General features: G+C 46.5%; 1 protein-coding gene across 5 annotated transcripts in view; it reads left to right on the plus strand.

Annotated features, from left to right (window-relative positions):
• DPP6 (dipeptidyl peptidase like 6) overlaps positions 1-24,027 on the plus strand; it is a gene marked incomplete at both ends in the record, with an annotated part of 1,069,187 nt that overhangs the window by 802,722 nt on the left and 242,438 nt on the right. The gene's annotated exons all lie outside the window — the stretch shown is intronic.

Below are 24,027 nucleotides of genomic sequence, written 5' to 3' on the forward strand. Positions count from 1 at the left end.
CAGCGATCTGTTCACAGTCAGCACAGAACACACCTCCTCGTCTTACTGACACGTGTGCCCGTGCCTCTGTGCCAGTATTACTGTCCTCCCAAGTCGTTCCTACTTGATCTCGATGGTCCATCTCACAAGATCTTCATGGAACGTACTGGAAGTTACTATTCCCACTCTAGGATCAAGCTTTACTTTCTTTTTTTTTTAAATTGTTGCCAGTATGATTTTTTTCCCTTTTTTTCTTTTTTTTAAATGAATAGTGATTTCTATTTATTTATTTACTTACTTACTTTGGCTGCGCTGGATCTTAATTGTGGCATGTGGGATCTTTTAGTTGCGACATGTGGACTCTTAGTTGCAGCATGCAGGATCTGTTCCCCGACCAGGGATCGAACCCGGGACCCCTGCATTGGGAGCACGGAGTCTTACCCACTGGACCACCAGGGGAGTCCCTCAGTCTTTACTTTCAATAGATCCATTGGTTCCTTTTCACCCTGGCATTCTTCTAAGAAATTATTACTGCTTTCTGTATTCTCTTTGGAAAACAAAAGCATCTATCTTGACCTTTGTCTTCCCCATCAGATACAGCCATACAGAACTCAAGACCACCTGTTCATGCATGTATTCCTTTCCTTGATAGACATCTACTGAGCACTGGCCGTGCTGTGGGTGGTGTGTGAGATGCTGGATATTGACTAGTGAACTAGTAGACAGTCTCTGCCCCCAGGAAGAGAAAACAAGCCCTGTCCATCCCAGCTTCGACTGGCACATGCCCCAACTGAGGAGATGAGATTTCTGTTAACTGAGCGTGAAATGAGGGCTGCCGATACAAACTGCTTGCTTTAGAGGCGGCAGAAAGCTGTGTAGGTTGGTGTGATTCCACAGGGCTTCACCTAACAAACTTGAAACTGAGTCTTGGCAAAGAGGAGAATTTCTCCAACCCCAAAATTTAGATGGGAAGGCAGTTCAGGTGAGGAGAAGGAAATGAATAACAACTCTGAGGTGATCATATGCCTGATGTTATGTGGGGTGCAGAGGAAGGATGGCCTCGTGGAGGAGGACGTGGGGAAGGGACTAAAGTCAAACCTCCTCCCACGTGGAGCTGTTACGGAGCAGGGTTCTCAGCCTCCTTAATCAACAGAAACTGACCAGAGGCCAGACAGGAAATGCAGGCACGGCTGCAGCAGGGGGAGGGAGAACAAACAGCCGGTTCCCCAGCCTGCCGCTCCCTGAGGTGGGGCGAGCTCCTTCCTTATACAGGGTGAGGGTAGGGCTGCGTCTGGGGGTCGGGCCAGAGGGGTGGCTTAGGTGTCTTGCCCACCCCTCTGGTGGCGTTGAGTGCAGGGGGCATGCACAGTACACTGCTTTTGCTCCCTACCCCCTGCTTTTGCTAGGAGCTGTTCAGAAGTGGCAGTTGGTTTTTTGGGTCTCCTTGTATCTTTCGTCCAGAATTTGCCCCAACCGCGCATGCATGTATGTATTTTTAGTCCCATATAGTTTCTTTGCATTTTATTGCTCGGGGAGAGGTGTACCCAGGTGCAAGCATTGCAGCATCGCAGCACAGGGTTCCAGATCCCAGCCTGTCTCAGAGGTACCAATTTCTGACAATGAATTTGTCATTTCTTGCAGCAAACGTCTCCTATGTAACTGAAAATCTCTTCTTTGAGTTCTGCAATGGCATATTGCTTCTATAGGCAACATTTGATCTTTGATGTTAAGATCTTGCATTAGCATTACATCAAGTTTTATGTTGAAACCCAAGTAATCTGTTCCAGTTTCTGTTTTTTTATGTCATTTGCACATGTGTGATGTTGTGTGGTGTGTGTGCTTCCATTTGCCATTCTCTGGAAATTTTTTCCTAGAGTTCACTCTTGCTCACCATCTGACATGACCTTTCTTAGTTTAAATCCCAGCAGCTTATGGGGCATTGAGCTTTTTCTCATTGGATTGTAGTTTCCAACTCCTAACCTCTCACCTTTGTAAGAAAATGATGCCTAATCATCTTTTCTTCAGTTCTTTCAAACTCTGAATCTACATAGTATTTTAAACGCAAGCTGGCTGCCAGTTAAACTCATATATGGTGGTGCAGCCTGTTTGGTCCCTTGCCTGAGATGAATTTGTGTTATTACATTATAGATGGTTTCAGGCAGTCAGCTGTGCAGAGGGCTAATGATAGCTGTGGGGGCCCAAACTGTCTGTTACTTCCTGACTTCTGACTCATAAGTCCTGTGAGTGTTGTTACGATGAGTGGCTCTCCCCGCACCGTGGTTAGGTAAGTAGAATCTTCTTAATAGAAGACATGTTAGCTCAGATGAATGATGTTGCTTTTCACACACACCCACATCACATCTCTTCTCTTATGAGCTTGGGAGCTGGATATGGGCGGAAGGATTGCAGTTGTTGTGAACTTTATTTGACAGACGAAGCAGGTGGCTCTCATGATCAGATGCTTATTTAAGGCCACAGGACTAACCATGGTGACACTGGCTGGAGCCCTATATTCCTGACTCCTTGCTTTGTGTTATTCCTATCAAAGTAAGCTTCTAATTGATCATAAAAACCTTTATTCCTAAAATTGTGAATACTGAGCAGCCCCTCCCCTAAACTTTCTACCTTAATTTAGACTGTCAGACGCAGGCTGAGGCTGCTGGATGTCCATTAGCGGAGGGAAAGGAACAAGGGGCCAGTCACCCCCGAATCCAAGCCCCGGGTACAGTGGACCTGGCGGGAAACCATTTCTGTTCTTTTCACATTCTTCTTTCTGATGTAAACTCTTCCACGCCACTCTCCAGCTGCAGACACCTTCTCTGCCTCCCTCTCCATCCCACCCCGCCCACCCCCCACTCTCCATCCCACGCGCCCATCCCCCACTCTCCATCCCGCCCCGCCCATCCCCCACTCTGCATTCCCCCTGCCCATCCCCCACTCTGCATCCTCACTGCTCTCCTCCTCTTCTCTTTTGTCTCTCTTCCTACCGTCTCTCCTGTCTGCTGGTCTCGCTTGCTGGACTCCTGGTCTTCGCTCCCTTCACTCATTCTTCTCCCTTCTTTCCTCAAATACACAGAACGACATAGGGTTGGCTCGTGCCATTCAGCTTCTTTAACTGGTTTTCTTCTGTTTGTTTAGAATGGTTGTGTTTTTTGAGTGGTTTAATTATGGGAAGAGTTGGAGTCTAAGTCTTAACCAACGAATAACGGTATCAGCCTATGATGTTTGAAGGGAAAGGGGAGGAAGGTGGTATGGAGTCTGTGTGCACTTTCTCCTCCATCCAGCATTGATGGGGCTTTTTTCCAGGCAGAACTCAGGTGGGAGTGAAACACACTTGCACTCCAGACAGATGACTGTGCCTTGTTTTGAATGTTTTGTTGGGTTTTATAGCTCTGTTTTCTTTTCTCTGACAAAGTTGTCCTACCTTCCCTTGAAAAACTTGTTATTCTGAACCATTTGGGGGTCCCTTTATTGTGTGTACTTAAGTTAATGTCAGCAGCAAAGCAATCAGTAGAAACTTCGAGTTAAATTCTCCTGGGGGAGAACATAAAATGTTAATGTTTCATTTAATTGAAGTATCCTGAGGTATCATTATCAACCGTCTCGAGCACTTTTATTAGCTAACAAAGCAGAGGGAACACGGAGGGAGGGGGCCTTACCGACTGTAAGTCATTTCTGTGAGACGTTTACTGGGGACTTGCCCTTGACCAAAAGTCGCAGAATGGGTGAAGGGTGTCCAACGCTGTTGTCTCCCTGTCCCCATCTCCATGTGCAAACTTTTGCAAGTCAAACGCCTTGGGACCCAGGATTCTCATCTGTATTGTGAAGGTAATAATTCACTCCCTCTGTTTTGAGGTCACCTGGGCAAACACAGGTAGTGCCCGAGGGTGCAGGGTTCATGCAGTGGGGTCTGTGTCGAGTGCTGCCGTCAGCTGGAGGCCCCACGCGGACAGGAGATCGCTGAGCAGAGTTTAATGTGGTTTTTTTTTTTGGGGGGGGGCTGCGTTGGGTCTTCGTTGATGCATGTGGGCTTTCTCTAGTTGTGGCTAGCAGGGGCTACTCTTCGTTGTGGTGCGTGGGCTTCTTGTTGCAGTGGCTTCTCTTTGTTGCAGAGCACAGGCTCTACGCGCGTGGGCTTCAGTAGTTGTGGCTCACAGGCTCTAGAGCACAGGCTCAGTACTTGTGGCACACGGGCTTAGTTGCTCCGCGGCATGTGAGATCTTCCCAGACCAGGGATCAAACCCATGTCCCCTGCATTGGCAGGCGGATTCTTAACCACTGCGCCACCAGGGAAGTCCCCACTGGGCAGAGTTTAAAGTATGCATTTCCTCGGGGACTTTCGGTTTACTATACAGGAGAGTTTGCAGTGGGGCACAGTAGCTAGACATCAGGAGGACTAGTTGCTCACCCATTAGTAGATTTCTGGAACCAGAGACCAGAGCCAAATAGTTTCCTCACCTGTACAGTGAGAAAAGTGGGCAAGATAAAAAAAATAAAATAAAACAAAAAAACTTCAGAGCTCAACAAATCATACCTCATGTAACTACTCCTGCAAGTAATAAAATCCCTTTTTTTCTTAGATTTATGATTTATCAAGGATTGTATTCATATTTCTTTCTAACATGACTATTATTGATTACACAGTGATTTTAAAATATTATAATCCATTTTCTCTACAGTTTTTTGTCGTTGTGGTAAGCATATATAACATAATATTTATCATTTTGACCATACGTATGTGTACAATTCAGCGGCATTAAGCACACTCACAGTGCTGTGTACCCATTACCACTACCTTTCCCATTAAGTAGTAACTCCCCGCTCTCCCTCCCCCAGAGCTGGTAACTTCTGTTCTGCTTTCAGTCTCCATGAACCTGCCTATTCTAACTGCCTCATATAAAGGAATCATATACCATCTGTCCTCCTGTGTCTGGCTTAATTCACTTAAGCATAGTGTTTCCCCTCCAGTTCTAAGAAAATCTTCTTCCCAAGGAGATTTTTAAGGAGAGAAGTAGGCTGCCAGCTTCCTGGGATGCTTTAGGTACAGCCCCACCCAGAGGCCCTAGATTTGGCTTTCTCGGGCCCAGTCACCCCAGTGGCAAGCCCACTGGTCCCTGAGCTCTGGGGAGCCTCGCACATTTCCCGGGTCGACCAGCTGATCCATCACCAGGAGTAGCTCTGTCTGGAGGCCTCGGGTTTTTACCAAGACTTTCTGAACAAACCTTCCAGATACTCAGCTGGACTTGGTCTCCCATCAACCTGTGGCTCTAAATGTTTATGAGCATCAAAAGCTTCCCAGGTTTTTCGTGAAGAGGCTGATCCTCCGCTCCACCCCGTAGAGACTCTCAGTGGGCTGGTCTAGGGCGAGACTTAGGAATCTGTCTTCCTAACAAGTGACTCTAATGCTCTGAGTGCCTTTACGAAATTGAATATTGTCTGCTATAAGCAGCTCACGACTGTCTGAAATTGTGAGCTTAGGAAAGTCCCAAAGTCTCCCTTTATTTTTGAATTGAAAGAGGGTGGGGTCCAACATCCTTAGAAGGAGTCTGAAAATGCCAGCATACAGGGTTGAGGGTTTGGGAAGCAAGGAGACAGCATGATGGGGATGGAGAATATCTGCTTGTTTGTGACCTTGGGTGTGAGTGATTCTCAAGGAGGGCACCAGAGCCACTCCCTCCAAACATAAGACGGTTCTTTGATCTAGAACTCATTCAACTAAGTAAACAGAGTAAATTCAAACAGGAGGAGAAAATAAGCTCAAACAGATAAAAGTCAATCTCCACCTACCTGAGGAGCAGTAGTTGTTCACCTGAGGTAACCATAGCAACAGAAAACACTCTGGAATGGACACTAGATTGAAGATCCCATCTTGTTAGGAGGAAGCAAACACATAAATTCCCTAAGCTTATCTTCTGAAGAATATTATTTCATCGAGTTAAAAATCTATAACTTTTAGCCAAGAAGAAAACCCAGCTGCAAGTTGGAGGTCATGGAATAGTCTTCAGAAGTGCCTCCGAGTATCTGCTGATGTCACAGCATCGCCGCCAACATCAAACACATGTCATGTGTCCACTGCATGTTGATGTATCTCTGATAGAACGTGTTTGGTCTGGTTTTGAAGGAGACTCACTGACTTAGCCCATGACGTGCAGTGCCCACTGACTCCGCCTGGGGATTTGTAGGAGGACCCAGCACTTTGTATTTGGAGCAGAGAACAAACCCAGCTGTGAGGACAGAGGGGTGGGAGGCAAGGTCTTTACTCCCACATGGACCTCACTCCACCCCACGCAGGAAACAGGCATTTTCCTGGGGATACACACAATGTGTTGTTCGTAGTTATTGCCAATGTGGCCAAGGACCCTGGAATTGTGGGGTCTGGTATTCCCATCCTACTACCATCTCCATCCGATGAATAGCAAGGAGCCTTCAGGCTCATACGATCTGACTGTGGAGCTGTGTTGTATCAGGTGGTCAGTAAGGGTGGGTCCTCTGAGGTCAAACCTGCTGACCAACACTGAAACCAGGCTTCGGGCTCTATTTTATCCCCGACTGTCTGTGCGGGTAGCAGCAGCCTTCACCACCCCACACCATCTGCCAGTGTTATCAGCAGAGAAGTAAAGGAATAAACATGAAGGGTTTTGGCTTCTGGAGTATTTATTAGTGTATAAAAAAGGGAAGGCTCACCCCACAGGCAGATCTCAGGAAATAGTGATTGTCCTCGGTCAGGAGGCTGAAGAGGAGCCCTGGAGTCCAGGCTAGTGGAGAACAGTTTGGGGAAAGAGAGAAAGTTTAGGTGCTTGAAAAGGAGGAGGACAAAGTCTCTTCAGGTAATCGGCACAGGTCATGCTGTTTTTTTCCGTGAGAAAGAAAACTTGGCCCCAGGTGGCTTAAGTCAGGAAGGGGCGGGAAGGACACACTGACTGGGGGAAAGGCAGCCATGGGAGCTGCAGGACTCAGGTGACTGAGCAGGACTCGGCTTCTCGCTTTTTGTTTCTGGGCTTGGTGCTGGCTGCGCTCTCCGGCTCTTTCCCCCATGTGGCTGTAGGAAAGCTGCTAGAAGTTTCCAGGCTGGATCGTTCTGGAACTATATCCCGTGGGAAATAACACAGTCACTTTTCTTGCAGATCAAAGGCCAGCACTGTTCATTTGGCCCCAATGGGCTTTCGCAGGGTGGGGTGCCCTTTCCCCTCCCTGAGGGCACTCAGCAGAGATTCTTGGGGATGAGAAAAGGCTTCATTGAGGGGCTGAATGCAGATATTCGGACCAAGGTCTGTGGGAGACCAGCCTCCTTGCAGGAACCTGAATTCTCTGTCCTTCCTGTAGACTCATAGTATTTCCTTCTCATGCACAGTTCTCCCCTTTATATTGTTACACCACTGATTCCTTTAGAAAATCGTAATACAGAAAGGAGCTTTAGCCATCAGGCTAGATTGGTTCTTATAATATTTTTACAGAACCTCTACAGTTTGCCGACGTGGAAACCAAAACCCAGAGTTTATGATGTGCTCAGAGCCATGCTGTCACTTAAAGGCAAGGCTGAAGCTTGGCCTCAGACTCCCTGATGGGGGCGATTTCCATGCTGACCTGGTGTCCTGAGAACCCAGCACAGCCCTGTCCCTAAAAATGCTTCAGATATACTATTTCGTTTTAACTTCAGTCATGTGATTAAGTACGGTTGTCATCCCCATTTCATAGATGAGGAAACCGAGGCTAGAGAATGTGTGTTTGCACAGCTATGAGTGACGCAGCCAAGAGGCTGTCCCTGGTCAGTGCTGTCCATCATCACCCCAGTGTTTCTCATTGCCGGGGCATTTGACTCTGTGTTCATGATCCCAAATATATCATCCACCACCTGTTTACTAGTATCTGCAGGTCAGCCTCAGCCTAATGCTGTCACCTGTCCCTGCTTTGCCCTATGCAATAATTTCAATAAAATCCAGGTTTGACGTGCTGCCTTTACCCTTTGATTATATAGGAAGATGGAGACCTGGGGTGATGGAAAGAATGTTTGCTCAGTACCTCGCCTGCCGCCAGTGACGTGTGAATATGCAGGTGGAAACCCTGAGCCACACTGGCTGAGAGGGAAGATTCGGATTTGAGGTTGGTGAGGGGAGTCAGCAGTTTACAGCACTGCGGACAGAGGAAACTCTTGAAAGAGCCCTGAGAACCTCCAGTGATGAACTTGGCAGCAGGGAGCCCATGTGGACCAGGGCTCAGTCCTCTGTTGGTGCGTGTTTGGGTGTCGAAGTGTGGATGTACAGTAACATCCAGAGGTGTACTTGGAGGAACGGGTCATGTGGACCTGCTTGCACATTAGTGTCACCTGACAGTAATGTAGTAAATCAGGTTCTCTGGTGCCGGGGTTGAGCATCAGTACTTTTTAAAAGGTCCCCAGTAACACTACGTGGTGCCAGGTTTGCAAACCAAATGCCTTGGACAGAGGTTCTCAAACGTTGGTGTCCTCTCCCGGAAACACTTGTTAAAGTATTTGGTTGGTTTTGTCAAAAGGCAGATTCAAAGCCCCAAAGACTCGGATGCAGCAGATATGGGGTGGACCCAGGAATCTGAATTTTTAGCAAGCACGCTAGATGATTCTGACAAAAGTAGGTGGTCTGTGGACCACACTTTGAAAAGCTCTGCTACAGCACTGAGCTCTGAGAACAGCCTTGAGTTGCCATCTGGCGAGTCCTGAAGAGCCGTGCAAGCTAGTTAGCGTCAGTATTTTTAGTTCAGGGAACAGCAATACAGAGCTCAGCAACCCAGTCCAAATAGGGAAGGATTCTTCCTTAAATGCTCATTAGAGAACCTTGAGCATATGGTAAATGTATAGTCAGTATCGACTGATCACTTTTTGATGTCGGTCTCATCATAACCGTGCAGCATCTGAATGCCGTACATTAAAATGCCACCTCCTTTGCTTCTAACCCTGGTTTAAAACTCGTATCAAAGGCAGAACATCCCGTGATTCCTCACATATCTTTGGAATTGTCAAACCAGAACATATATTTAGAGCCATCTTGTGCAGAACACAAAATTTCACTACACACAGAATTGCCAGTTAGGAGGGGAGGTGTGCCGGATGATGGTAATGACGCAAGCAGGCTGCAGTTTTTCCCTCTGAATTACAAGGATAGTTTCAAGGATGCACTAACTCTGAATGAGTTTTTCTTCTTTTGATGCTGCCCATGGAATCTTCTCTCCAAGCAGTTATTCTTGTCCCATCAGCGATCAGAGAGAACACCCTTCTCCATTTCTGTGTACTGAGTTCCCTGACCTCATGGCACAGTTTTGTCCTCACCTGCAGACAGTTCTTTCCTGTATCATTTCAGTGGATTCCTCCCCATCCACGATGACAAACAACTCACATTAAATCAACTAAATGCCATTTTAAGATCACCTATGATTTTCTTTAGGATGCCCTACATTTTGAAATCTTTTAAGACTGAGATTTCTAGGGACATTCATAGATGAATGAAAATTGAAACACCACCCCAGCTACTCCCTCATTCCCTGCCCTCCCCCCCATTTTCAAGAGTTCTTTTTGTCTCAAGGATAGTCAACTCTAAACCTGAATTTTTTTTTAATGGATTCCATCTACTTTTCCTCCTAACCTGGGATGTTATATCCTAGAAACTATGACATGATTTGGGAGACTGCTGAGAATATGTCTGTAATATGTGTCTGTAATGTTCATAGTATGTATTAAGCCCCTCCAAGGTTGGTATAACCCTACGTATGTGTAATCAGTTGATTACAGGGCTTTTTCTACATTTGCTTCAGTATGCGCTTTCTAAACCTTTAAGTTACCTCTTCTGACTTGAAGAAAGATGGTCCTTCCAGCCTCTTGTCCCCAGGTTTTCTCCTCCTGCCCTGTGTTCATTGTTCAGCTACCAGCCATGACCCCTCTCAGCCCCAGTGCCCTCTCCACTCACCTCAAGCTGGACACGTAACACCTGCCAGCAAACAGTGCCTTCCAACTCTGGCGTGGGGCGTCTGCCTCGAGGCTTGGGAAAGAGGCAGGTGCCACGTGGTGTGAGGAGCTGACCTGCGTGAAGATGGCGCCTCCACAGCCTCGCGCTTTGTGAGTCCTTCTTGGAGACGTGCTCAACACAGTACCCCACCCCGTGCTTAGTGTGTCTGTTTTTAGACTCGTTTACCAGGTCTTTGTTGAATTTCTGTTTACAAGTGCCTGCCCCTAGTTAAACTGAGGAAATAATTTCTTATTCTGGCTGTGGTAGGATTGCTCACATAGCAGCGAAAACGAGGGAAACCATATACCTTAGTTTGTCGGGAATGGGTGGTTCCAGACAAACAATTTGTGTCTGTTTTCCCAACATAATTACTGATCACTCCACTTTCTCTGTGCCTGTTTGGGTGGCACATTATATAGTAACAATGGCATTATATTTGGTAATTCCAGATCAAGAAGACATCGAAGAGGCTGGTTATGATGATAATCACAGATGCCAGATTTCGCTATTCTGGACACACAGGCAGGACCATGGTGGTACCTGATTACCCCTCATTGTGTGTGTATGGTGTCCAGTCAAACCAGACCCACTGGAGCCTCTGAAATCACTCCCAGGGCTGTGGTACAAGTCCCAGCCCTTTGCTCACCCGGGTTGATTCTTCCAGAAGGAGGCAGCCAAGGGGACAGAAAACAAGCTGGAATCAGAGCAGGAAAGCTAGCCTCTGCCAGAATCCCCTTCTCTTCCTACCATTAGTGTCCATGTCACCCAGGAGCTGCCTGTCTCAGGGGCGTTGAGGATCTCTTTTACTGCTGAAAAGTGTAAGGAAAGGCCTCTGAGAATAAGCAAAGGAGAGCCTGAGAATGGGGGGTTCTCAAGAAACTCAAGAAAGGGAAACATGAGCTGTCTCAGAGGTGGAGGAGAAAGGGGGAAGCACAGACATGACCTCCTAGCACAACGTGCATGGCAAACATGGTAACGTGGATGAGAACAAAACCTTCAAAAATGTTCATGAAAATGAGAGAACAAGCTACAAGGAAGTCATACCGCAGGGAGTATGAAGTGTTACACAAAGCGTGGCAGCGCAGACGGTGTGTCTGCTGGGGCAGCTGGGCGACAGGTTGCTCTCAGCGATTTCTACCCGTTGGATTCCAGAACCTTCTCAGGTCACTTGTATCCTAATTTATTGTCTATCGTACCCACGAAGGACTTGTTTTAAGGGGCTCTGTGGATTAAGAACCCTCAGTGTGTAGCTGCATCAGCCTTGGGTGCAGGACGCTGGGTTTCTGATCTGGAAGGGCAGCTGGCAGCGGTAGGAAACCCTCAGTCGGGCATGGCTGGGAGCACGCTGTCCTGGGGACCCGTCCACTTGTCCCCGGTGCTCCGTTCCAGGCGGCGCTAAGACTCTCTCCTGGACCACTGTGCCCTGGTCCTGTCTTCGAGGAGCTGTAGCTCTGTGGCCATTTGCAGCAAAGCCCCAGCCCTTGCTTCTCATCTGGCACCAGCTGACTGATGCTAATGCCTGTGCGATAGCGGGGAGGGGTCTCGCCAACACGCTGCCCAGGTCGCCTCGATGTCACATCAGAGAGTCTCTGAGAAGGGAACTCGAGAGGGAGGCAGGGGGAACTTGCTGAAGTTCAAGTGAAGGTGAAGGAAGTGTTATATCAGGATGTGTTGGGCAGATGGCAACATCTTAGAAAGTTCCTGAGGGACGGGGGCCTGTATCGGGTCCAGGGGGATCCGGAGGAAAGACACTGAAAGAAAGAAAGGTACCCAAACGACCAGTCTGGCGAGAGGTCAGACCCGGGTCCAAACCCCACTCCTGCGTGTGAGCACAGGAGGGTTCCTGCTGCACGTGAATGGGAGGTCAGGAGGCTGTGAGAGGAGAAGGTAATCGCCTTAGACGTGGATAAGCAGGGCAGAGTATTCACGCGGAGACAGTGAGGAGGTGATGAAAAACGGGGACTGGAATTGTGATGTGAGCGTCGGTGGGGGGAGACTGACTTGCCAAAAATCAGTCTACCTGCTGTTTAGCATCCTATGATACACACACAAACACAGAGATGTAAAGAAAAAAAAAAGCAGAAGCGGGGGAAGGAGCGGGGGGAGGAGAGGAACTGACAGGACTTCTCACCCGGGCCTTCGCTGGAGGCCTGGTGCAGACGTAGCCGGGGCCTGGGAACACGTAGGTGTTTCCAGTGCACCTTCTTATCAAGGAGGGACGTGCCGCTGTTGGTCTTTATATTGTGCTGATTAAGGGCCAGTGGGTCCTCCATCCATCAACGCCCGTTTACCAGAGGAGAGAACCAGGTGTTCACGCACTGTCTTCCTTTTCTGTCCTTTGAAGTGAGTCCAGTGCACTTGGCCTTCAGTGTCACAAGGGACAGGGCTCAGGAGAGGCTACAGAGAAGCCGGTGAACTGCTGTGCAAAGGAGGTGGTGCAGAAGCCCAGCCCTGTGTAGCTGAAAGTGAGCAACTTTCCCCCGTGTCACCCCCTCCATGTCCTCCTTGCTCTCCATGTCTCACTCTGGCCCCCGGGACCACTGGAATTCTGTGCTGTTCCCCGAGGCCTTGACTTCCATTGGCTGATAGCTGGTCTTGTGCAGTGGGAGAGCTAATTATGGCTCTGGCGTTCATCTTCTCACGGTTACTTTCTTCTTAATATTGTTCTCTTGAAAATGGGTCTATCAGTAGCCTTTACGGCTGGTAAAGAGGAGGTGATTGAGGGTGGGAGAAGCTATCTTGACAGGGTGTTATAGTGAGAACAAGGTCAAGCCACACGTGAAAAGACATTGACCTCCCGCGTCTGTTCTTGTGACAGTATGTGACCTTGGACCAATCAGTTTGCATCTCTGAGCCTCCGTTTCTTAATTTAAAAGAGAATCGAGGGCTTCCCTGGTGGCGCAGTGGTTGAGAGTCCGCCTGCCGACGCAGGGGACACGGGTTCGTGCCCCGGACCGGGAGGATCCCACATGCCGCGGAGCAGCTGGGCCCGTGAGCCATGGCAGCTGAGCCTGCGCGTCCGGAGCCTGTGCTCCGCAACGGGAGAGGCCACAACAGTGAGAGGCCCACGTACCGCAAACAAAACAAAACAAAACAAAGAGAATCGAGGAGGAGCTATTGATACTCCAGCCACAGGACCAGGTGGTGTGAGGGTCAAGTCAAAGGATACAGAAAAAAGTGGTTTGTAAATTCTAAAGGTCTCCATGATGTAAGGAATTTTTATTTATTTTTATCTTGCCTCTCCACAAGGCTGATCCTACAGGCAGTATGTGCCGGTGAGAAGAGACAGAAAAGAGAGCAAGGAAAAAGAAAATGTTGTGTTCTCAAGCAAAATCAGGAATGAGTCAGCAGAAAGGCCTGGCAAAACAATAGAACAGAGAGGGCAGCGAGGGAGGGAAGTTGGCTGCCAGGAAGAGTATGGAAATCGAGCATCATTTCTTAGTGGCCGGCCACGCGGAGGACAGGGAGTGACAGAGCCTGGGAGGAAGTTGGGGCGCGCTGGTATGTGTCCCTGAAAATCAGTTTGGAAGGAGAGCCTCATGGATCACTTCCTTTGAATTTCTTCCTAGCAACCCTATGACTGATTTCATTTGTCTCCAGAAGATGAGCGTAAGACACATGGACACGCTTTTTGAATTGAAATGTCCAAGTGAAGACACAGGAAATGATTAAAAAGAAATTACTCAGCTATTTCTGGATGTCAGAGATGCTCTTGAAGTGGATATTTGGAAACACGATCCGAATCACAGCTGAAAGTTTTACTGTTCATCTCTGACACTTAAGATATTGATTTAGATGCATCCTCATTTTTAACCATGTTGTTTTTATCCTCAGATGTTCTCATAGTGATTTCTGGAGAGCATTGCGTGTGAAAGGCACAGAGGATGAAAGAAACATTCTCTACTAAGAAGTTAGATGGGGGCTTCCCTGGTGGTGCAGTGGTTGACAGTCCACCTGCCGATGCAGGGGACACGGGTTCATGCTCCGGTCTGGGAGGATCCCACATGCCGCGGAGCGGCTGGGCCCGTGAGCCATGGCCGCTGAGCCTGTGCGTCCGGAGCCTGTGCTGCGCAATGGGAGAGGCCACAACAGTGAGAGGCCTGCGTACCACAAAAAAAAAAAAAAAAAAGAAGAAGAAGTTAGATGAATGGGGATTGTTCGCAAAAGAATGAATTAGGGAGTATTAGGGGTGGGTGTGGTACGCAGAGCAGAACTAGACATTTGAAGAGACTGCAGGTTCAAGAGGAAACCACCATCTCTACTCTCTTAAATTTAGAAAGTTTGGTGGAAGACCAGTGCTTCCAGGAGGAGAGGAGTTGAGATACAAATACTGAATCCTAAGGGCTTTTAATTACTTTTTTTTTTTTTTTGGTGTTGGTAAGGCTTTAATTTGCTCAAGTTGTTTTTATATTTAAAGGGTCTTATTTTCCATTGCTCTGTAAATTCTCAATTATTCATGGGTACTTTCACATTTGAAGTGCCATGCTTCCACATTACAGGGATAAAAGTCCAAGGGACGTGAGTTTTTTTATACCCAATAAGATTTTTAACTTGCTCAAAATCAGCCAGGCATAGAAAGCTCGTTAACAGATACTGGAAGGAAAATGAGCTGAAGAAATGACTTTCAGAGAGAGAAAAAAAAAACACTATGCGTTTTCTAGAGATTATAGAAAATCGAGTTTAGATAGCTCTGATTTCTTCTAAAGTTTGGGAATTCAGCACTTTCAATTTAGCTAGGATTCAGATCAACACACAATATTGACAGGGCTAATATACACAATGTGTCAGGCCACAGATTTTAAAGACTACTTTGATTCACCCTGAAAAACTCTGGAAGAAGCAACCTATAAAGCTTGACAATGATCCCAGAATAGCTACAATAGCTAAAAGCATTGCTGTCCCTACATGGGAACACACCCTTAGAGCACTGTAAATGTAATAATAAGTTTCTAGTAATAAAAGCATGTAAAAATACATAAAAAGCTGCTTCACAAATTATAGTAAACTCTTTTTTACCTGTATGTGTCTGGTATTTTGAAATAATCCCTGCACTAAAAATAACAACCATTATCCTCTGAAATTGTTCCATTCCAGTGCTAAAGCTTATGGAGTTTATGAAATTTTTTCCTTCCTAGTTTATTAGGTGAGATATATGCACCTGAAAATGTAATATTGGTTACAAGAACAAAATTCATACTCACAGGATTAACAAATCATACCTAAATTGACAGCACCCTCAAGTATTTTAAGAAATTTGCATTCTTGCATAAAGTCTGATATTTGATTGAAGAAAGTCTAAACATAAGTAGAAGAATAGGCTATAAAAGAGTAATGTAATTACTTTTGTAGTTTGAAACTGGCAACCCTATGTCTGCTCTGTTTTACACCTGCTAGATTTTTACCCTGAACTGTGAGTTCCAGATCATGAGGAAGGAACGGCATATGCAGCCAAGGGGAAAACAAAGGACATTTTGTTTATATGGAGTCATTTCCTAACATTTATGTTACATCATAGGAGCTAAACATCTTTTTTTTTTTCTTTTACTAAATGTTTCAATTTGTTTCTAGTTATTTGGGGCCCTCTAGAGAAATTTTCTTTTTAAATTATTACAGCAAGACCTTTGACTTCACTAAATGATATCAAATAAGTTGGCAAAGGGTGAGGAAATATGTACCAGATGCAGTCATTAGAACCCAGGGGTGATTGTGACCCTGTGCTGACAAAAGGAGCAGCTTCTCTGGAAGGACCAGTGCCTTCAGGAAACTTCCCATCACCATCAGCATCAACATCAGGACTTGAAATTCACAGAGACCAGGCAGGAGGTCAGATATTTGGGCAAGATGCTGGGTCATTGGGGGTGGAGCCCAATAGAAGACGTGAATGGAACAGGAGATTAAAAATCAAGCAGAGACTTGAATCTGCCAGGAGATGAGATTTCTCCAGAATGTTGGAAAGGAAGCAGTGTGGGTTCTGATGTGGGACTCTGTCACAGTCAGGAGCTTATCAGATGGGACATGCTGAGGCTTGAGCTCCCAGATCCAGGCTTCAGCACCTACACTGAGACGCAGTTAAACGTAAGCACCAGCCAGAGCAGAGACGGGGAGGGCAGGGGCGAGGTCTCCAATGGGACTTGAGGGGTTCTCTGAATGGGGAAGAAGTTTAGGGTCACCAGGTTCAACATCACCACTCGCTGCATTCACCTGGACGCCCCAGCAAATTCAGCCTCCATACTTTCAGTAATGGGGCCAGGAAGACTTGTTAGTGTTGGATAGCTTTCATCACCAGAAGTTAGCATCGTTGGGCTGAAATCGCTTTCCCTGTCATGCGCACTTGTCAACATTATCCTCCCTCTTGTAGTAAATGAGGACGGGCTTGCTCACACTGACTCACAAAGCCCCTTAAAACTCTAAGGACAACCCTCCAGCTCCCCTTCATCTTCTCTCTTCCGGGCGGATCGCCTGCTCCGGGTGTCTCTCAGGTGGCTTTCTTTCCAGACTCCAGCCAACCTGGGCATCTTCTCTAGAGTATTTTGACCCATTGGTCTCACTCCTCAAAAAAAGAAGCACTCTGAGCTGGGCCCGTTTCTCCAAATGTTAAGGGAAAGGGTTTCTGGACAAGATACTCATCGTTTCTTCCCAGAAAGACCCTACGAGCTGCTTAGCTCCTGTCTCATCACATACTGCAGATGTGCTCAGTTGTTTCAATTATTCAAAGAGGGACCTGGATGGAATAGTCAGGGGAGCCTTTGGCAGATCCTGAAGGCCCACCGGGTCATTAGCCATTCCACAGACAGGTCTTTGAGAGCTTCTCGGAAGCACGGCAGCTGCTCCATGATCGTGGATCATGACCATGGATGGAAGCAGGAGTGCAGGTTGTTCAGAAGAATGTGTCAAGACCAAGACTTAGTAATGCACCAGGTGAATGTGACGATTCATGACGTATTTTTGAAAAAATAGAGGGTATATTTGCTCACCTCACTTCTCCCCACATTAACTGACAGGGGGCACCAGGGCTTCAGGCTTAATTGTTTGATCTTCATCACCTTCCTGAAAGGTTGTCAGGGATACAAGGCAACTCTGGAAGGTGTTGGTGCATCTGTTGCCCTGATGGTAAGGATGCCACCACAGGTGTCACATGTGTCCAAACTCATCATCTTGTACACATCACATATGGGCAGTATTTGATGTATCAATTATTCCTCCGTAAAGCTGTTTTCAAAAAGGTTTTGAGGGAACATTTACAAAATGTTACAAAAGGAACACGAACAGTGCATGACTCTCATGAAGCATCTGTCATGGTCCATGAAACCTTGGCTTGGGTTTGGGAGGCAGATTGCTCGCTTTCTCCTGGGGGACTGGCTGTGTGTTAATTCTCAGTAGAGCTGGGTATTGCCAGCTAGAACCTAGTGGAATTTCCTTCTCTTTGGGAAATAGAACTTTTAAAACTGTGAGGAGATAGACCCTCTGGGTAAACACTTTATTTTCTCCAATTTTAAAGCCAAGAAATCTCACATTTTCCAACTTCTTTTAGAGTTTTTATTTTTTCCCTTCAGGTTTCTGGTTTTTTCACTCATCGGCGTGCATCTCATGCAGATAATTTTTCTTCTTATTTTTAACCGTTCGGTTTCCAAATCTCACTTTCTTTCCCTGCCCAATCGATCTTTTTCCTGTGTTAAAATTTGCCAGTACTTTTAACCTCTATTCACATCATGTTACCATATCTTCTTTCTTTAACCACCTATTCCATCCATGTGCCCTTGATCCTAGCTTGGGAGGATCTTACTCTGAGCTCATCTGTACCCTCTGATATGTTTAATTTCCTCTATAAATAGAATATAGGGTCAAATAGGAAAGGGATAGGCATGTGCCCTGGAGCATCTGCTTCGGGATGGTCACACCTGTAACCGAAAGTGGGGTCCGGCTGCTCACCGCTCAAAAGCCATTAAAGAGGCCAGGTTGGTGGAGAGGGAAGTTTGCTTTAGTTTGGAGGCCGACAGCCAGCACGGGGGTGGGGGAGGGGGCGGACTTCTGTCCAAAGGCCGGCTCCCCCCCACCACTGACAGGCAGGGGGCAAGAGCTTCTATAGGCCGAGGGGGAGGGGGCTACATGCAGCAGCAGTGCAGTCAGCCCTGACCATCATATTGAGACGGTCCTGCGGTGCTCTGACCAACGTCGCCTTGACTGCTTTAAGTACAGCTAGTCTTCAGTTCCAGGGTCGGTGTGTTCCCACTTCCTTGAGGCCATTTCTCAGAATTGTGGCAGCTTATGTCATGGCTACGTCTGGTCATCATGTAGTTAACTTCTCCCACCTGGTGGGTTTCAGTATCTGTAAGACAGCTCACAGGACAGGGCTCAGAATATTACCTATAGCCCTTGAGGAGGAACTAAAGGTCCTTGACTTTGCTTACTGACTATTATGATTTGATCTCTTTTGACTTTTTTCTGTTGTTTCTTCATTTTCTCATTTCTCTGATTAAACTTATTCTTTGGCTAAAGTGTTTCCACAGACGAAAGGCAGGCGGTGGACACGGTGGGGCAGGGACCATAGGGTCATGCTCCGTTTCACACCCATTCTAGAGCGCTCCTCACAGCGGCTGTCCAGCCTCTGCTTGAATTCTGTCAGTGCTGGGGGGCTTACCACCTCAGGGGACCATCCATCTCGTTATTGGAGCACTAAAGAATAGAGAGATTATGCTGACCAGGCACCCAGGGCAAAATCTCAGTTGTTCTCCTACCTCTCTCAGCCCTTGAAATAGGTTAGCTCCAACTCTGCATTCTCAGAGGAATTCCTGTTTTCTTACAGCCCAAAAGAGTAGAGAAAAAAAGAGTTTCATGGATTCTGCACAATGCTAGTCACTAGATCGTATAATTCTTAAAATTTAAACAAGAGCATTCTTGGTTCCTTTCTCATGGTTTAAATTTCCTGAACAAATACAGCTCTAACACTCAGGCTCAGAGGTTAACTAATTTTCCTGAGTTCACCCCTCGGGCGATCAGCAGGCTGAGAACTGATCCTGTGTCTTCCTCTAAAACTGTATAATAATAGTAGTGGGTCCACAGGAGTAGGTGTGTCCTACTCCAGACCTGTCCCGAACCGCCACACCCACCACACTGCTCCCGACTCGCTGTGAAGCAGGGACTTGCCGAGGCCTTGGGAAGGAGGGGAGGAGCCCTGGCGGGGCAGCTGGAAGGTCACTGGGGCCACTTAGGCATCCCAAACTAGGGCGGTGTTACTGGGGGTGGAAAATGTGCTCTGAACTTAAGGTTCATTCCAAAGTTACAACATCCAGTGAAATTCGGAAACCACTTGTACATGGACAGTAAGGAAAGGAAGGATAGAAATGGTTGGAGCTAATTCCAGTATGTTTCTACCGAGAGACCGGGTAAGTGGAAGAACATCAAAGAAGATTATTTAGGAGGAAGAGTTTTTGGTTTTCAAAATATTGAACGTGGTGTAAAAGTTCTGGGTAAAAGCATCTATGCTGAAAGGCCCAACACAAGCTGAAAATATGAGTCTAGAACTCAGAAGATGGATCAAGCATAAAAATATGAATTCAGTAAGAAACCTCACAAGAAAGCAGAAATGAATGTGCTCTTCCAGACCAAGGGTGTAGACCAACAAGGGAAACCCCCAAGAGTGGCAGGTTGGTGCCTGCATCCATTCAAGGGGTCTGCACAGCAGAAAGGAAAGGCAAAGAGGCTGGAAGGAGGAAGGCAAGAGGAGATTGAAAGCAGTGACCTGCCATGGAATGACGAAGGGAGAAGGATTCCTATCACCTTTATCACGTACCGCAGAGAGAGCGAGCGGGCTGGAAATCAGGAAGATACCATATGTACGGCAGCGGGACATCCGCTTGGAGGTGGCACTTTGAGGACGTCGGGAGGATAATGCAGTGGGTTCAAAGTGATAGAAAGTGAAGCAGTGTAGACTTCCCTTATGAAGTGCCATGATAGTTTAAAAGAAGAAGGAGTCGGAGGGGTGGCGGGGGGAACGCCCAAGGATTTTTTAATGTGGGAGATTTGAATTCTACAGATTCGGGAGAAGGAACAAGGAGAGGGAGTGATGGAAAATATAAGGCACATAATTCGTGGTAGAGGAGTTGATAAAGTTCAACAGGTATCAGGAGGGGATGGGGTCAAGATCTCAGAGGTTAGTCCTGGAGAGGAAGGATGGGGGGAGGTCTGAAGGAAGGTGCTTGCCATAGGGATGAGGAGTGGGTGGTGGATCTGAGAAAGACTTAAGAAGTTAATTTGGCACAATTTGGAGATAGATTGAATTGAGCCAGAGGAGGAAGGAGGCAAAGGATGGAGTCAGGAAAAACTAGGTTTTCAGCTCAGATTACTGAGGGGATGAGGGAGCCACCCACGGGGATAGGAAGTATCAAAGGAGAGCTAGGTTTTAAGGGTAGATAAGAGATAACTTGGAGAATATTGAGTTTGGGGTGCCTGTGAGACATAAGATAGAGATATCGAGGGGGGAATCTGGTACACTGGTCTACAGTTGAGGAGATAGATCTGTGAAATTACCAATATTCAGATAATCATAATTTAAAACTACAAGAGTGGAAGGTTTCATAGAGGAAGAAGATGTAAAGTGAGTCTGGGTGAATGTGCGTGATGGGACTGAGGTAGGAAAGACCAGAGAGAAATCAGAAGTGTGGCTCAGGGGGTGATGAGGGGAGAGGATCAGAAAGAAAGCTGTGGGCAGAGTGATGTTTCAGAAATATTGGAAGCAGACCAAATATGACCTTAGCCCAAGACAGGCCCTTCACTGGTTACTTTTTTCCCAATTATTGAATGCCAGTATCAACTATGTTGCATGATATATTTTAAAAAATAATTTGCTGAAATTGTCTTCCCATCTTGTGAATGGTGTTTTGGGTAACAGGTTTTCATGCATTCATTTTCCAAGAGTAATTTGTTGCTGTGGGAAGAAACCGAAGTAACTTATATTCATGAACTTCTAAAAGTCCACTCACAGAAAAATAACAATGCAGTCTTACCAACTTCCAACTCTTTGTACTTTTATCCATGATCAGAAGTATTTAGAGTCTGTTTTAAAGAAAGAAGCATAAATACAAGAGATAGAGACCACACACACAAAAAAAAGAAAGTCTTTTATCTCTCCAAGGAACAAATTCTTTCAGTGAGATATAGTTTATTGTTAATGCATTTTGAGGTAAGGCATCGTGCAAATGAAACTCTTGAAATGTGTCCTCTTTCAAAGTTGTTTTCTTTGTGCCTGGGGTTCCTTTGGTTCCAGGTTGAGGGAGTATTTTGTGGAAAACAATGGTATTTGATTGTTTCATCTTAGAGCAATGAGAAAATCCTTGCATCTTCCTCCCACTTGCCCATTTTTTGGAGTAGCACTTGAGTCATAATTGCACTTTCATGTTAAAGGCTTTCCGTTTGCATTAACAGTTTACTCTGGAATGCTTCTGTCCCATACATAGTTGGCAGATCCAGTCTCTACTTCTTGACTCTCTTTCATTCTGTTTGAATTTTTCTAATTAGTGATTTCGTTGTCCAGATATTCTATTACATTTCCCATCCATATACGCCTTCTTTTTTCTTTATGCCTGACGGTACAGACAGAGAGTTGTAAAGGGATAGTTCTCTCTCATCTTGTCTTACCATTGCCCTTATAAGGTTATTTTAATTGTTTTCCTTTTTCTCATTGCTTCCACTCAGAAGATAGTCACAAAGCTGAATTTCAGGGTAATTTGCAGGTATATTTAAAGAGGTATGCAAAGATGTAAGTCTAGGGGTTTGGGAATGTCATAACCAGAGAACGAATTGAAATCACTCTTTCCAGATGGATTAAATAAGACCAAGAAAGACAGCACATGTCCTTACTTTGCATGTTTATTATGTCTGTTGGTATTCTGGATTTTTCAGTTGACAACAATCAACTTGGATTTGTAACTTGAGAATTAAGAGCTGTACCCTTTGTTCAGGCAATTTCCAATATGTGCTTAGAGAGAAACAGACCTCAGGCCAAATCTTGCTTGCGTTTGACTCAATTTTCCTATCCTAAAAATGGAATACTAATACCTTCCTCATACAGATTGAATGAATTCATGTATGCTAAGGAGTTGGCATGCTACCTAGTACATGGTATGTGCTTCAGAATGGTAGCCACTCTCAACACCAGCAACACCACCACCGTCACCTTCAGTGCTTTGGACTGTTCTCTGCGGTAATTTCAAAGGCTTCCTCCAAGTGTTTTTGCCTATAATGCCCCCCCATCAGCCCCTCACTTCTTCTGTACTGACACTCTTTCGATAAGGAATTTGTCTATTTGTTTTAGAAGTTGCTGAAAGTTTTTAGGGAGGGAACCCAGTAACTCAGTGTACTCACATCTGATTTATTAGCTATCTTTTTTCTTTCGATTTAAACTAGATATGTTATTTACCTATTGCCGTGTAAGAAACTATCCAAAACTTAGTGGCTTAAGATAACCAACATTTATTATCTCGTGGTTACTGTGGGGGTCAGGAATTCAGGACCATCTTATCTGAGCATCTCTGGCTCACGTTCTCTCGTGAGGTTATCAGCCAGGGCTGCATCATCTGAAGCCTTGACTGCGGGTGAGGAATCCACTTCCACGCCCCTGAGTTCCTTGCTGGATGTTGGTGACTGAATGGGGAAGAAGCTCGGCCCCCCACCACCTAGACCTCCTCACAGGGCTGCTCGAGTGTCCTCACACCATGGTGGCCAGCCTCCCCCAGAGCAAGTGATCTGAAAGGGAGCTAGGAGGTGGCCACGATACCTTTTATAACCCGCTCTCAGAAGCCTAGGACCATCACTTCTGTCACATTCTATTTGTTTGAGTCACTAAGTCCCCCAGCACTCAAGGGTGTGGAATTAGGGTCCACCCTCCCTCCTCTGCCCCCTTCCCTGTGCCTCCCCGCCTCCCATCCCCTTTGCCTTTCCTCCACCCCCCTCTACCCTTTCTGCACCTCAACTTCCTATCTTAACAAGCAAAGGTAATCTTTTGCCTTCCTGGGGTTACTGTGAAAATAAAGTGAGACACATAGTATGAAAAGACACATAGTTGGAAGGAGAGGTCGGAAACACTATACAGCACAGCACCCGATGCCGTAACCGTGGAGAAGTGGGACGGATCCACCCAGCTTCTGCTCCAGCGTCTGCTCACAGAGGCAACGTTTAGTCAAAGCTCAAGGACCTCTGAGGGGCTCTCTGAGCATCAATCTGCTCAGGACACAGGGGCTGGTCCACAGGCCCTTCCTTCTTCTCCTGGGGGAGCATCACTGTGCAGCACTTCAGAAACAGCAGTTAGGGTCCTCTGGTCCTACCCAGATCGCCATGGCAGCTCTGTGAAGTTTTTCTTCACGGTTTTGTTCCTTAGAGTTACTTCTTCATAATTAGACCAGTATTTTTTTTTTTTTTTTTGTGGTACACGGGCCTCTCACTGTTGTGGCCTCTCCCGTTGCGGAGCACAGGCTCTGGACGCGCAGGCTCAGCGGCCATGGCTCACGGGCCCAGCCACTCTGTGGCATGTGGGATCTTCCCAAACCAGGGCATGAACCCGTATCCCCTGCATCGGCAGGCAGACTCTCAACCACTGCGCCACCAGGGAAGCCCTAGACCAGTATTTAAAGTAATTCCTCAGTCAGATGTCCATCTCCTGCCATCCAGCAGGTCACCCCAGGCCCCGTGTGTCTGGTTCAGGAGTCTTGACATCACTGGAAGCAAAAGGTCATTGGGACTTAAGTGCTGTTGTTTATTTTTTATATCTGGGCCATTTTTCTCCAAATAACTGATCCACTGTGATTTCCTAGAAATTAATCTTGGGGCCCAGACTAGATGGGGGGTCAGAGGTATTAGCAAATCCTACCCGTTTTTCCTTTGAAGATTCGCTTCCATCATCAGTTCCAAATGCATCCATATTACACGTGCTCTGCAGTAGATCTGTCTTCCTCAGCTGCATGTCCCTCACCTGTTATGTGTAGAAAGCTACTTTGAAAATGCTAGTCCCTGAACATTTGCCCACACAGGGTGCCAACTCTCCATAGCTCCACAGGTAGAGGAGAGAAAGTGAAGTGTACGGTTC

This window comes from Mesoplodon bidens, assembly GCF_964165515.1.
Source record: "Mesoplodon bidens genome assembly, chromosome: 9".
NCBI lineage: Eukaryota > Metazoa > Chordata > Mammalia > Artiodactyla > Ziphiidae > Mesoplodon > Mesoplodon bidens.